Genomic DNA, 16142 nt, shown 5'->3' on the forward strand with positions numbered 1-16142 from the left:
TAGTTATTTGATGGAAGAACAACTCTACCTGCCTACACTTCTCAGTGTTGACTCAGCCAGCTCATGCCACCATTTTACAGGGGAGGACCTGGGGCTTGGGGAAGAAGTCTGCTGCCCACATGGGGGTTAATGTAGCTCCCAGAGTCCTAGGTCTTCACTTTCCTTCCCTATTGCCTCTTTTAAGCATCACATGTGAAGGAATATCAGAGGATTTTAGAAGCAGAGCCTTATTTCTAGGTGGATATCAGGAAAGATGTGTTTGGCCATCAATAAAAGTCTAGAATTCTCAAGGTTCAACTTCACCTAAATGTTGGAGTGGTAGGCTTCACACAAGGATGACTTAAGGTCACAGATTGTTTTTTTTTCTTTTTATTAACATACAATGTATTATTTGTTTCAGGGATACAGGTCTGTGATTCATCAGTCTTACACAATTCATAGCGCTCACCATAGCACATACCCTCCCCAATGTCCATCACCCAGCCACCCCATCCCTCCCACCCCCCACCACTCCAGCAACTCTCAGTTTGTTTCCTGAGATTAAGAGTCTCTTATGGTTTGTCTCCCTCTGTGGTTTTGTCTTGCTTCATTTTTTCCTCTCTTCCCCTATGATATTCTTCATTGTTTCTCAAGTTCCTCATATCAGTGAGATCCTATGATAATTGTCTTTCTCTGATTGACTTATTTCACTTAGCATAATACCCTCTAGTTTCATCCACGTCATTGCAAATGGCAAGATTTCATTTTTGATGGCTGCATAATATTCCATTGTGTGTATGTGTGCACACACACACACACACACACGCTACATCTTCTTTACGCATTCATCTGTTGATGGACATCTAGGCTCTTTCCATAGTTTGGCTATTGTGGACATTGCTGCTATAAACATTGGAGTGCAGGTGCCCCTTTGGATCACTACATTTGTAGCTTTGGGGTAAATACCCAGGAGTGCAATTCCTGGGTCATATGATAGCTCTATTTTCAACTTTTTGAGGAACCTCCGTACTGTTTTCCAGAGTGGTTGCACCAGCTTGCATTCCCACCAACAGTGTAGGAGGGTTTCCCTTTCTCCACATCCTCGCCAACACACAATTGGTCTTTTGACCAAGGAAATAAATCTGGAGGGTAATTTCCTATGTTTTGGTGTGCTGCTAGCATTTGTAATGCCTTGGTTGATTTCTAATAGACACCACTTTTTGTGTGCATGTGTGTGTATGGGGGGGAGAGGGGTGTTCTTGCCTTTTGCCAATGCATTTCAAGTTTAGAGAAAAAAATAGAGCCTGTGTTTAAGAAGTTGTGTGGGAGCCTTTCTTGGGAAGAGATGGAAATGTTTAGGGAATGTGTTCTAAATTGAATGAAGAGTGGCGGTAAAGATTGCTTGACCTTGCAAGATTGTGTGGGTTTGGGACTGATGGTGACCGGATCTAGACGGATGGGTGAGCCCACCTCATGGGCCAGCTCTCCATCATGATTTGGGCTTTGGATGTGGGCTGGAGGCTAGGCCTGGAGTGTACTGAGCTTCCCCTTCCTCCATCTTAGGCTGGTGGATGGTGACGGTGACAGTGACTGTAGGCTGGTGAACTCAGGGCAGAAATGGGGAAATTCAGCGCTTGGACCACTTACCGTGTCCTTTCAGGGAGTGCGTCTCTGTGCAGTGGGTGCTAAAGTGCAGATCAGGGCTCATTTCCTTTTACAGGATGCATTATTATGCTTCTTTTCACAACCAAGAAAACTCCCTGGGTTTTGCCCCGGAGGAATGGATTGAACTGATTCCAGCAGTAAGAATAGGACCCATCTTGTATTCATCCATTACTCCCTCCCTCACCCCCATGTCCTTCAAGTCTTTTCTATTCATCCATTGATTTGCCTTCATAATGTTTTCTTGTGGTTTCCAGCCCTAGGACACTCCCAGGCCTTTCTCACTGTAGAACCTAAAACCACTCTCCCCACCCTTCAAGCTCATCCTCACTGCTCCTGTGGAAACATCTGAAAACCCTCCTGAATCCCTGTGTGGCCTTAGACACCTCTCTCTTTGCCAGCACCTTCTCTGCCTTCTCCCACGGTGCTGGTCTACCCCAGCAGCCTGACTGGCTGGGAGGCCCTCCTCCCTCTGAACTGCTCAGTCCTACTCGTGTGGGCTGCTTTTCTCTCCCCTTCCTTCCCTCTTCTTGCTGGGATGAACCCCGTTCCCATTCTTGCCATCTCCTATATTTGAATAACTCACCCCTTTCCACTGGCCTTCCCCCTCCTTTGCCTCTGCTCTTCTTCTCAAGCCTCTTCCTCTTTCTTCTGCCTTTTTCTTTCTCCTTCTACCTCCCCCACATACCCACTCTGGTCTTTTATCATTAGAACAGCTTAGACAATGGGAGGGTCACTCACTTCATCATATTCCTATGCGTCTAGCACAGACCAAGAGTGTGTGACCAGAAAGACTGTAAATTTGTATTAGCAAGAATGGCAGGTTGAGAGGACCCTAAAGGTGTCTCCCCTGACAGGTGTGTAGGAAGTGATAAAAGTGCATGAAAACGAAATTACTTAGCACAATTCCGTGGTGGAGAGAGGCAATTGTTATGGCAAGAGGATAAACAGAAATCTTTAGGTTGAAAATCTGTGGCACATAGATTGTGCTTAATGATGTCAAAGAAGCTTCCTCTTTATTTTATGGGAAAACCATATTCTGAGTTCTAGAAACGTCTACCTAATTCTTTTGACGTGTGCATGTGTGTATGTGAGTATTCGTGGATATACATTCATATTTTAAAATAGAGCGATTTACTATGAAGTTGCTAAATTTATACAGTGAATATTATTAATCTTAGGGAGATATTGTACTAACACATAGTTAATATTCTTGTGAAACACAGTATATCATTTTTGAATAAGGTTTTTCCTTTTTGTGGCTTTTCAATTCACTTTTCTCTAAATTTCCCGTGAATCTTTATTAATTATGAAGGTGAATTAAACAAGGCCTGGCATTTTGATATATTTGTTCAAGAGCTGGTTCACAGCATTTGTGTTCAACTGGTTTTTTGTGATAAAGCCCTGCATGCTTGATACTTTTTTTTTTTTTACCTCATCTAATAATTGGTGAGACACTGAGGTTTGCAATTGCAAAATATCCAGAATTGCAAATGTAAAAAGTAAAGCTACAGTAACATTGCCTTTTAACATGTCCTGTGATAGTCCCTTCTTTTTGAAGCAAGTGGAAGGCTCACTAAGGTTAGGTAGTTTTCTGTGAGGCCAGGAGGCAGTCTCCTGGGTCCAAGAACAGATGCTTAGAGATCAGCTTGTTGGCCTTCCCAGATATTACTGGAGAGTTCCGGGGGGCAGTTCAGGGTGAACTCATGCCTTTCCCAGTCCAACTGTCACCTTCCTTTCTGCCTCTAATGCCCATTGATGTTGAGCTGGTGAGAGTGGATAAATAATTTATTTCATTGTATCAGCTTCATCAGAAACCCGTAAAGATTGCTTTAAGTGTTTGGATCTAAAATCTTTCTGAATTGAGCCCTAAATTATTAATCATGTGAAACTAGGGTACATTTCCTGCCTGTGGTGTATATGCTGCTGTATTTTGAAACTGAATTATTTGTGGATCCCTTTACCAGTTGTTCCTCTTTTGGGGTCTAAAGCAGACAGCATGGAGGAAATGGAACGTTCTAGGCATTTTTACAACCACTACTAGATAGCTCTTATGGCCCTGATAAATTCAGTAGACAGAATAAAAGTCATCAGTCTCTTGGTCCTCCGTTGTGTGATCTGTAAAATCAAGAGATGCATTGAAGATTCTTTGTAGCTTTAAATTTTGTAATTTTTTCCTATAGAACTCGTGAGGAATTTATAATATTTATGGGAACGAAAGTTCAAGTCACTTACAAAGAAGCAGAAATCAGGTTATCAGTCACTGGGCTGTTTTTCCCAGCCTACCCTCTGCCAATCCAAACCTTGTTATAACCACAATGTGGCAAGTTATGATGTCCCATTATTATTTCTTTCACTTGAGAATGCTTCAGCTATATAGATCTATCACAGCAGTTGTTAGACTGGTGAGTTTCCCCATATTCATCAGAAGAAGAAAATCCATCACGCTTTTGACTACTTTTTCCTCTCCACAAAAATGATCTTTAAGAGAATGACATGTAATACAGACTTTACTATTCTTAAGGCATTGGAGAAATTGCATCTGAAATAAAATCAATACATGATGCAGTAGTTTATTTACATTTAAAATATTGAATGGCAAAGCATTTTGTCGAAGACTTTGGAACGAGATATGCACAGCAGACTGAGGTAGAGTCAAAGGATGGGATGTGGTAGAGATAGGGGTCAGCTGCTGTGTCCAATGCCTGGTTGTGGTTCACTTACTCTATCCTCAAGTGCACTACCAGAATGAGGTGGATTCATGAGCGGTGAAGAACTGTGGATATTAAGGTTGGATGTAGAGATTTGTTTTTTTAAATTTTTGCACTGTTTTATAGGTATAGGTATAAATTATGTGTAGCTGTTGTGTCTTTTTTAGAGATTTCTTTTTTTAATGTTCTGAAGTGGCTTATATAGCATGGAAATTACCGGTCCTTGAAACTTAAAATAATTGGCCAATAAAACCAAATGCGCATTTAGGCTTTTTGTTGGTGTAAATTACTTTATCCATTTCTTAATTTCTTCTGTGTTATTGTTTTACTTTTGATAATTGAAATCTATGCACCCATCAGTTTTGAGATTTTAAAATTTTATTGTGAATCATTTTACAATATATATGTATCAAATCATTACGTTGTACATCTTAAATTTACGCAATGTTAGATGTTAGTTATATCTCGATAAAACTGGAAAAAAAAATTTACCATGAAATCATAGATTAGACAACCTTAATTGATAAAATTTTAAGCACATAGTTATTTTAAATTCATTTGTGTTTTCTATTTTTCTTGATTAGGTTTCCATATTCTTCCCCCACAAAATCCAGCTTCTGGGTTCATTTATTTATTCTAATGCTTTTTGGTTTTCTGTTTACCTTCCAACGTGATCTTTAATTTTTTGTTCTCCTCCAGCTGTCCTGTTGTGTTCCAGGGGCCCCCATTCTGCTAGAAGGTAGGACCATGTTCACAGATTAACCTACAGCCCTCTGGCTTGACACTCTGCCCTGGGAACAGAAGGTGCTTAGCCTCTTCTCTGAGGGGCTGTTCTCCCCTGTTCCCCTCTAGTCAAGCTTGGATATAGACCCTTTCCAGAGTTCCTCAAAGATTTCTAAATTGAGGCTGAACCAGATACTGTGACTTTTTAAAAGTTTAGGGTATCAGGAGAGGATCAGAGCACAGAGAATAACTTACCAAGAGTTGTGAGATATGATTATTTTGGGGATCCATGGGCCCAGGTCATCTGCAAGGGTTTATATTTGGGTTGAGTGTCACCAGGTGGTAGCTGTCTTCCATGGGGGTGGAAGTCAGCATTCCCCACCATTCATGGGCACCTGTAAGTGAATCTAGACTCCTGAGGGTTCAGGACAACATCCCACTAGAATTAGGGAGAAAAAGTGAATTTCTTTCTCAGCCTAGGTCCTTTCTTCCTTTATTTCCTCCTTCAGGATCTACCTCTTCCCAGGATGACTGATGGAAAGAATACTCATCTCTCTCAAAGGACACATCACAACTGACCTGGAGTGTTACTAGCTTAACCTATAGCTCTAGCCAAACAACCACATAGTAGAGTGGTGCCTCACTGTTTAGCTTTGTGTCCACAGCTTTGAGTAACCTGTGAGTCCCAGGAAGCTGTGTGCAGTTTTGTGGGTGGAGGCCTTTTTTGGGGGGTGCGGGGGGGCAGATCCACAGCCTTCATCAGATTGTTAAAGTGGTCTGGCATCTCTCCAAAGATTAAGAAGCACTTTAGTAGTGTGCCTCAAGTCTGGATTGATTAGGTAGGACATCCACAGAATCATCTCGGTGGAGCTTCACCAATAAGTCTTTCTTCCATCAGCACATAAAAATGGGGCTTCCAAAGCTTCTCTCCAGACCTCTGTGTCTCTGTGTCTGATCACTTACAAACAACTGCTCAAGCGCAGATATCTCGATGGAATAGTTTTTGGAACCCTACAGTCCCTATCCTTTCTTGGACAAGAAGCATTTCTCCAGGATTTACATGAATCTGCAGAGATGTGATTCTGCCTAGTCTTGACAACCATGGCCTTCCCACAGTCTTCATTTCAGAAGATGTCTTTCCACAATTTAACTGCTGGTGTAGCTGTTCTTCCTGGGGCTAAGTCTTCTACGATGGGGTATTATTCACTTTCTACCTCATGGCACTTTGAAACGTAGTCCCATCAGGACTTTTGAGATCTTAAAGTCAAGGTTTAGCTAGGTCTGAATTCCTTTTTTTAAAGATTTTTATTTATTTTAGAGAGAGAGTGAGTGTGAGCTTGGGAGAACAGAGGGAGAGGGAGAAGGAGTATGAAGCTGACTCTGTGCTGAGCGTGGAGCCCCATGTGGGGCTCGATCCCATGACCGCGAGATCATGACTTGAGCTGAAACCAGGAGTTGGCCGCTCAACCGACTGACCACTCAGGCACCCCTAGCTAGATCTGAATTCTTATAACCTCGCATGCTTTCTTCTCCCAGCAGTCTTTGCAAGAAGGAAAGGTCTCTGAGGCACCTGCCCTAGGATCTGCAGCCCAGTGGAGGGATGATGGCAGCAAAGGCTTTCCTTGCTCCTTCCACATCTGGCCGCTGACATCTCATCTTGTCCCCCATTGGAACTCTGGCACTCTCCTGGCTTAGTCTGGGATTCCCCAGTTCCCTTGCAGTTTTCTGTGGACTCTGGCAGATCCCCTCTTTCTTCTCTGATATTGCAGGGCAGCTGGATTTGCATAGTGATGAGCTCCGTGTATGATGTCTGGCAATGTGTTTTGGTAAATGCTATTTCTCTAATGCATGGATGTTCATCTCAGTCCAGACCTAGGTTATGTGCAGGAATGGGGTGTTCTTTGCAGTGACATTGTAGCTTTGAAAATTGGGCACCAAGGCAAAATATTCTTGAGGCCTGCTAAGATAAAAAGAGTGTTCAAGGAAGGCTTTTTGCTGGGCCCCTCATCTTGCCTCTGCCATCCACTTCCCGGCATCATGTTTTAGTTTGAAATAAGATTGCTCTTTTGCCTTTATCTACCATTTTTCTCTCTTGTGTGGCTCTCCTTGCAAGAAGTAGGTTCTTGAGCTCTGGAAACAGTCTGCTGGCGAGTTTCTAATAGTATTATTAGGTGTGGAGAAGAAAGGAGACGTGTAGGATGAGAAGGTGGGTCACTGATCTGGCAGGCTCTGCAATTTCTTGGGATAGTGTAGTTTCTTGCTCTGGTGCCCTCTGTGAAGGTTTATGAAGACCCCTCGCTTTCATGGCTCAGGAGGGAGATTGCAAAAAGGTGTTTCTGAATCTAGCCACAATCCGTGGGAGGGTAGAAAATGTCTTCAGATTATGATCATGCCTGCTTCCTGTCTTTGTTCCCCATGATGAAATTTACCCCGTCTCGTATGTTTTCACAGGTATTTATAGGAAGCTGGGAGTGAAAAGTCTGAGACATTTTACTATTACACCATTTCATCCGAAACCTTGAAATTTTTATAAAGGATGATTTCACCAATTTGCAAGTTTGTGATCATGCAGACGTTGATGGGGTTCTACCCAACTTAAAACAGTGTCTTTCCTACTGACTTTGGGTTTGAAATTTAACGTAAAGGAAATATGAAATTAGAAAGCGTCCCGTTTAAGATGAAAGAGCCTTTCAGTTTAGTGTCAACTTTCGAGCGTCTCAGTTGTGTGATTGTAAAGGATTCAATAGTCCTCTTTAGTATTATGGGATGTCCCATTTTGAACTGAATCAAAATAATTCCAGTGTTATTCAGCATCTTCATTTACAACTCAAGTGTATGTCAAGAAATGTGGATTCATGAGAAATCGTTTTGTAATTCAGACCTTTACTAGAGCGTGTGTTCTCCTGCCACAGCCCCCCCCCCCCACCCCATTCCTTTGAATTCGTGCCCCTGTCAGCTCTGGTTCCAGAGAGATCGTCTGCAGAGTTTCCAGGGCTGAGAGCCGGTTCTGACCCAGGCTCTCGTGGCTGGTGAGGTTTTTGCTGAGTGCGGAGACAGCGCCGGGCGGCAGGATGAGTTCGAGTTTTGCATCTGCAGCCAGAGGCTGAGTCTGTCTGTGTTGTTTAGTGTTGCATTGGGGGGCCTGGGCTGTATCTCTTTATCACGGGTGCCTTTTTGTGGTATTTGTTGGAGCTGTTGGGGCCCCGCCTTGCTCATTGGGGTTCCTCTTTGCTATCTCCCTGGCACCCTTTTGTGGATAGTTGTTCCTCATGTTATTTCTTTTCCTCGAATGCATAGGGCGTGCGTCTCAGGTTACAAGAACAAAATACTGTAGACTAGGTGACTGAACCAACAGAAATTTACTTCTCACAGTTCTGCAGACTGGCAAGTCCAAGATCAAGGCATCGGCTGATTTGGTGTCTGGTGAGGGCCTTCTTCCTGGTTCATGGAAGGCTGTCTTCTTGATCTGTCCACATGCGGTGGAAGGTGGAAGGGGCAAGGGAGCTTTCTGGGGTCCCTTTAATAAGGGCACTAATCCCATTCAAGAAGGTTCTACCCTCATGACCTAATCACCTCCCAGAGGCCCCACTTCCAGATACCATCCCACTGGGGATTAGGTTTTAACATAGGAATTTTGAGAGCACGTTATTCAACCTCACTGACAAAGCTTAGAATAGAGCAAAGAGTCACAGAGAGCTAAAACCAAGAGGGGACTTCACAGCCAGTCCTACCCAGCCACCTCCCAAATGCAAAGACTGAAGCCTGGAAGGTTCTGGTGATTTCAAGGGGTAACCCACTTGGTGGTAACAGAGCTGGGACTACTGGCGATTCCTTTCAGTCTCCCTGCTACTATCCCTAGTTATTTCTGGGCTTGTAATCATATGTGGATTGATATTTATTTATTTATTTATTTATTTATTTATTTATTTATTTATTTATCAGAGAGAGAGAGAGAGCACAAGCAGGGGGAGCGGCAGACAGAAGAAGAAGCAGGCTCCTCCCTGAGCAAGGAGCGGGATGTGGGACTTGATCCCACAGACAGAACCACCCAGGCACCTCCGACATGACACTATTTTGATTTGTATTCGCCACGTCAACACTTCTCCATCTTCAACCAACATTTATATGGTGTTTTGCTATACATATTCTTGTTTAACATTCAGAACTCATGAGAGGTAGACATTCATGTTGCCATTTTATAAAGGAAGAAATTGAACTGGTACGAGGGGAGACGTAACGATGGAGTCAGAATTCCAGCTCAGTGCTCTTGCCCTGAAATCCTTTCTGTTTCCATTATTCTGCACTTCCAAAGACTATGACTAATATTTTCTTTCTTTATCTGTCTATCCTATCTCTTTATTTGATGGCGCTGGGGCTGGGGTAGGTGTTGTGAAGGTGGATTTGTGGCATTTGTTTTAAATTATGGGTCTTGCTCTAACAATAGACAGTCTTGTTCATAACCTTGGGCATCTCATCAGATCAGGGATTATTGTGCTTTGCCTAAACACTGACTAGATGAAGCAGATGTCTATTCAAATATTACTTTAAAATATGCCTGGAATTGTATTTAAATTGCTTCCATTATTCACTAATTAAATTGCAGATTGTTTCTCCTGGGGATTTTGCACTAGGCTGAGTTTCTTCAATTGTTTGTGTTGGACAATGACAAAATAAATCTTTTGCCTTGTAGCTTAGTGGAAAAATCCTGCTGAATGGGCTACATAAGTCCACAATCATCCTCTAACAGACCTATCTAAAAAAACAAACAAAACCCAACAATCTATTTTCTTCTTTTTGGCAAGATGGAGCATGGACAGATAGTGGGATTTTGTTTTATTTTTTATTTGTGTATTTGGAGCCTGGTGCTTAAGATACCTGGAGGGGTTTTAGATACAATGGAGGCCCATGTGTTCTATTGAATGTGTCAGCTCCCTTGGTCGGTGCGGATTTTACCAAGAACAGCACAATGGAATTCAGATATTTTAAAACCGCATGTGAGTCTCCCACATGGCTGCCACAGTTTAAATCATTAATCAGCCCGTTGAAGGGGGTTAGGCACTGTCACCAGTTTGCCCAAGGACTTCATATATGGTTCTTATCAGTTGCTTTTGCCTTTGCTGTCCTGTTTACAGAAGAGTCTCCCGTGTGCTATTTGCAGAGAGAAGGAAGAAAACACAAATTGGGACAAGGAATGAGACAGAAGAGCTCATTGTCCCTCCAGACCAGGAGCTTGACATTTATTTATTTGTTTGGTTGTTTATTTTCTGTATTGTAAGTTATCTCTACACCCAACGTGGGGCTCAAACTCACAACCCCAAGATCAGGAGTCACCTGCTTTAAGGACTGCACCAGCAGAGTGCCCTGACCTTGACATTTTTGAACAGGAATGCTTGCTTGCTCTTAAAATGTAAATCATTTCCATTCCCCTAAAAAAATGCACAACAGTTTTATGCTAACGTTCACTCTTATCCAGAGATAATTAAGACACTCTGCTTTCAGAATAAATAAATTCCTGACAGCTGTGAGCACCTGCTATGGGACAGTGTCTCTGCTGAGCCTTTCACATACGTTGTCCTGTGTAATTGCAACCCTGTGAGGAAGGCAGTATTCTCCCCATTTTACAGATGAGGAAAGTGAGATTCAGGTGAGGATAAGAAACTTGCTCAGAGGTCACACTGGTAATACATGCCAGATCTGGGATTGTGTCCATTCTGTGATGTAAGTGCTCAGGATTTGAAAAAAGCAACATGCGTTTTTGCAGGATTGTGGCTGATGTTAATGTTCTTTGGACTTGAGAACTCATGTGGAAGCAAGGCGAGCATATGGACGTTAAAGGCAATGTCAGATCAAATGTGAGAATGCAGTTCTGCTCAACGAAGTGCTAACACTGGAAGAGCTGAAGTGGGGAGCTGTCGAGCTACCAAAATATTGGATGGGGAATGGTATGCTGTTACAAATCAAGTGTCTCGCAGTGACCCTAGACAGTTGGCGAGAAAGAGTTTGTCACCAATGTAAATAATCAGAGAGAAGTTGGATATGCTCGAAGCTACCCAGAGATCTCCACGTGGAACAGCTGAGAAGAGACCAGGGAGTGTGAAGAAATGAAGGTACTGGGTGTCCAGGATAAAAGAGGGCTGAATCTTAGCAGCCATAACGGAACCAGAAGAGAGACATTGCCTTCTGGATCCATTCAGAAAAAGATGTCTGTAAGCTCGAACGACCAAAGCAGGTACATCACCCCTAGTTTTGTCAGATCAAAATGCAGGACCACATTTAAAAGGGATCCTTCACATACCTATTCCCATTTTGAGACACCCTATGCCATATACATTGTGTTGTAGGAACAGACCTATTTTAGCCTGGTATGTTTACTTTCTTTTAAAAACCCAAACACTCCTTTCCACAGAATGTCATACCACTTTATTGTTAGGCACAAATTCCCCTTGTTAGTTTTTGGAATGAAATGTAGTCATTTTGTTCTTCATATTGTTTCCCAATGTTAGTTTTAAGAGATGATATGGTGGGCGCATCATGTTCTCTAGCTGTGATGTCGTGTTTCAGAAACACTGAGGTGGCTCAGTAACCTTTTGTAGGGTAGTGGTGAAATCCCCCACTGCAGGGTGGTTTATAGGTCAGTAGGAATGAAGTGTTGCTGCTTATTTCTGAATGTCAAGTCACAGTGACCTACTTTTTTTTTTTTTTTTTGCTTATCTTTTCATGATTTAAGTTTTTCAGGCATATATTACTTGGGTGCTTTTTCTCCTTTGCTGCCTCTTCTCAAGGGATCTTTGTGCTCTGGCACTCACCTGCTAATGTGGATCTTTGAATCACATTTCATTTTATTTTTTTTTTTTTTTAAAGATTTTATTTATTTATTTGAGAGAGAGGCAGATAGTGACAGAGAAAGTAGGAGAGTACAAGTGGGGAGGAGGGAGAGAAGCAGGCTCCCGCTGAGCAGGGAGCCCAATGTGGGGCTTGATCCCAGGATCCTGGGATCATGACTTGAGCTGAAGTCAGATGCTTAACCAACTGAGCCACCCAGGCGCCCCCTCACTGGCCCATTATGAGAACTTTTGAAAGCAGGGGATCTTTGCTCCAAGAAGAAATCCATACATTCACATATGATTTTTTTTTTCAATAATTTCAATGGTGGATTCATTCCTGAACTCTTGGTTATGAGTTCTTTGTTCTGAATGACCAAAAGTCATTTTGAATATACTTGGCTTTGGGAACTGGCTATTTGTGTGGTCCTCAGAGAAAGGTGTCCTTTGAGGTTGTTTGAGACAGTAGGAGATATGGATTTCTAGATTTCTAGATTTCATGCACATGCACCATGGGCCACATGTTATAGAGAGAGAACTTGAGTTTGAGAGTGTGTTTCATGGGGATGTTGGATTGGTGAGAAATGGGACCAGAGAAATATTAGCATAATTCATGGCTTAGTTTTTTTTTTAACTAGGAACATACAGTAAACATGATTTACAATAACAAATGCAGTGAAAACAAATAAAGGTAAATATTTACAGCTACGTTGGACTCCGAGCATGAAGGACAGAGTGATCCTTGAAGGCAGGACCATATCCTAGTGATGTAAGTTGGAGGAACTCCCATATATGTTTAAGTATGGGCTCTGGGTGCGGTAGGTAGAGGCCAATCCTCATTAGACATCTTCTGGGAGAAGATAAGTTTTGGGCTGAAGCTTCATCTTGACTCTTACTTCCGAGTGATAAACCACCCAGCACAGGAGGAAAGTCCAGAAGAGCTTCAAGACCTTTCTGCCCTCCTTTCTCCTCATGGGAGGAAGGGGCCCCTTACTCCTCAGTTCCTGAACTGCTGTTGGAGAGTCCTGCAATGAACAAACTGTGTGCAAATCTTGGCCTACAAGGAGCCCAAACCGTCACCTTAGACCACATGTCCACCCTACTAGCAATATGTAACGAAAGGCCACAAAACAACAATAAACTTGACTTCATCCCCCTGTAAATTCCAATAATCCCTCCTTTATACTCGCATGACATCTATCAATCACACCTTATCGTTGCCCTAGTTCATATACCAGACTGAAAAACTCTTAAAGTAGGTCAGGGGTCTTTGTCTAACACAACTCAGTAGTCCTTTCACTACCAAAGCAAACCGGGCATGTTGCTGGTATTCAGCAAATAGCTGCTGAGCAAATATTAAAAAGGCCAGATAGCGAGTGTCCTTTGCAATCTCTAAGCATCCCCTTCTTAACTGTTTATGACTCCTCACCAAGTTGGAACAATGATTCAAGGTTATATTGTCAGAGGCTGAGCCATCGATTTGCTATTATGATGAGTTAGTCTTGTAACTTATCCTAAGTCTACGTTGCAAGTAAACCATAGTATTTGCATTTTGGGTTTTCCATCCATGTTTATGGTGCATAGAATCATGATGGCTGGACTTACAGTCATATCCGGTCATTTTGTTATATGGCTTCAGTTGTTGGCAGGGATCAAACAGATTCCTTCATTAAATGTAAATTCATTGACTATTGGTGTGCCTGGGTGGCTCAGGCGGTTGGGCGTCTGCCTCCGGCTCAGGTCATGATCTCCAGGTCCTGGGATTGAGTCCCACGTTGGGCTCCCTGCTCTGTGGGAGGCCTGCTTCTCCCTCTCCCACTCCCCCTGCTGTGTTCCCTCTCTCGCTGTGTCTCTCTCTGTCAAATAAATAAAATCTTTAAAAAAAAAAAAAATTCCACTGGGGCGCCTGGGTGGCTCAGTCGTTAAGCGTCTGCCTCCGGCTCAGGTCATGATCTCCGGGTCCCGGGATCGAGCCCCGCGTCGGGCTCTCTGCTCGGCGGGGGGTCTGCTTCTCCCTCTCTCCCTCTGCCCCTCCCCACTGCTCATTCTCTCTCTCCTTCTCAAATAAATAAATAAGTCTAAACTCATTGACTATCATATGCTAGGTATTATTTTATACACTAAGATAAAAATATGAATGAGAAGTGGTTTTCTGCTTATAAGCAGCTGTCAAGTTGGTAGGGCAGATAGATACATGAGTAGTAATCACAATAACTAATGTGTTAAGTGGCCTAAAAGAGGTAAGGAAGGAAAGCACCAGGTTTTTAAAGCTGCCATTCAAAGTAGTTTGGATTTTCTCTTGTGCATACTGGGTGCTTTTGAATGGGTGAAAGCAGGTTCTGACTGTCTATTTATTAGAGAGAGAGAGGGAGAGGACAGAGCGTGAGCAGGGGGAGGGGCAGAGGGAGAGGGACAAGCAGACTCCTGACTGAGTGCAGAGCTGGATGCAGGGCTCTATCCCAGGACCCCGAGATCATGACCTGAGCCAAAACCAGGAGTTGGATGCTCAAGCGACTGAGCCACCCAGGCGCCCCATGACTACCACTTTTTTTAATAGTAAATATCTACACCTAGATCTGGGTTCTGGCCTGAGGTGAACAGTAATGGGGACCATAATGGGCCAGAGGAGGTATTTCATCCACTCCAACAAATTGTGAGGGAAGCTCCGCGAAAATTTAGCGTAGGGCATGGTGACTGCTGCCACATTAGTGCAGAACCATTTTAGAAAGTGAGGAGCTCCTCCTGAATATAAGGTTATTTATTTGTTTGCTTAGAATTAAGAGAAACAAAGGTGAACTTGACGTGTTTCTCATTTTGGCATTTTGACTTGGGGATCTGAGAAAGACCAACATTGTTATGAGTGCTGTCCTTCTTAAGTTGGCTTTCCCTGGGACCGATGTCCGAAGAGTAGGACCAGCGGTGTTAATAAAATAGGGGCAACAGCAAATATTCAAAATACTGAATCTAGGTTGTTTGGTGCTTGGTGGTATAAGACAAGTACTTAGACCCGGTACAACCAGCATGACTGGGTTGACATGTTCTGGCCCCTTAGTCGGTGTCTGGCAAGTAGTTTTAATAAAAACAACTCCAGGGGGTGCCTGGGTGGCTCAGTCAGTTAAATGTCCGACTCTTGATCTCAGCTCAGGTCTTGATCTCAGAATCATGGGTTCAAACCCTGGCCCAGCACAGAGCCTCCCTAAAAAAATAAAAACAATTCCACTTTGTTATGTACTTAGTAGCATTGTTGCCCTGTTGGTTTCTTCATCCAGTAACACATATTTATTGAACACCTAAGTGCTAGGCTAAGAGGTTAAATTTTAGGAAACTTCCGAAAAAGAGGCCCTCTTTGCAGCCCATGTCTAGGACAGTACTTACATGGAGACTTCCCGGACCATGTGAGTGAAAACTTTGTCATTAATTAATCTATTTATTTATTCAATAGATATTTATCTTGATCACTAACAAAGTGCCAGGCCCTCCACTGGGGACTGGTGTTGGGAATTGGATGTTGAACTTTGTAGACTCAGCCCTTGTCTTAATGGAGTTTGCGTTTGGGGGAGAGATGTACAAATAGCAACAGCGTTGGAATGTAGTGTGGGAAATGCTCTGATGGGATAAATTCAGGAGAGAGTTTCAGGTGGGTTATCTGCCCCAGACTTAGATAAAAGACTTCTTGGAGCAAGTATGTCTAAGTAGAGAATTGATGAAGAGCAAGTCAACCAAAGGAAGGGAAAGGAGGAGGAGGAGAAGGATGGCGCCAGGATGGTGTGCCAGAGCCCAGGGTGAGTGTGAGTGTGTGTGTGTGCGTGTGCGCACCAGTGTCCAAGCGAGGAGAATTAAACTGGCTTAGCCTGGCAGTACTGTGAGGTGTGGGGTAGAAGCAGGGGGAGCGGGAGGCAGCCTGGTGCGGAGCCTGATGGTGCTTGGAGCTCCGTTCAGGTGTTGGGGATTCACCCTAAAGCCAGTAAGAGATTTGCTTCCTGGAAAGATCAGGGTAGCCTGTGTGTGAAGAGTGGCTGGGGTGAACCTGAAGACAGACCAGACAGATTCTGCCTTGATCCGGTTGGGAGAGAACAGTAGCCCTCTGAGGGGCGGGGCTGTAGGAATGCAGAAAAATGGTTGGAGTGGGAAGATTTTTGTTAAGTAGGTTCTAAATAGGACTTGGTGATTGCACGATCTTGAGCAGCTCTGGGAAGAGGGTGCTGTTCTAATCACTAGGAAACACAGTACTTATCTATGGAGGTGG

This window comes from Neomonachus schauinslandi, chromosome 8 (genome assembly GCF_002201575.2).
Source record: "Neomonachus schauinslandi chromosome 8, ASM220157v2, whole genome shotgun sequence".
Classification (NCBI taxonomy): domain Eukaryota; kingdom Metazoa; phylum Chordata; class Mammalia; order Carnivora; family Phocidae; genus Neomonachus; species Neomonachus schauinslandi.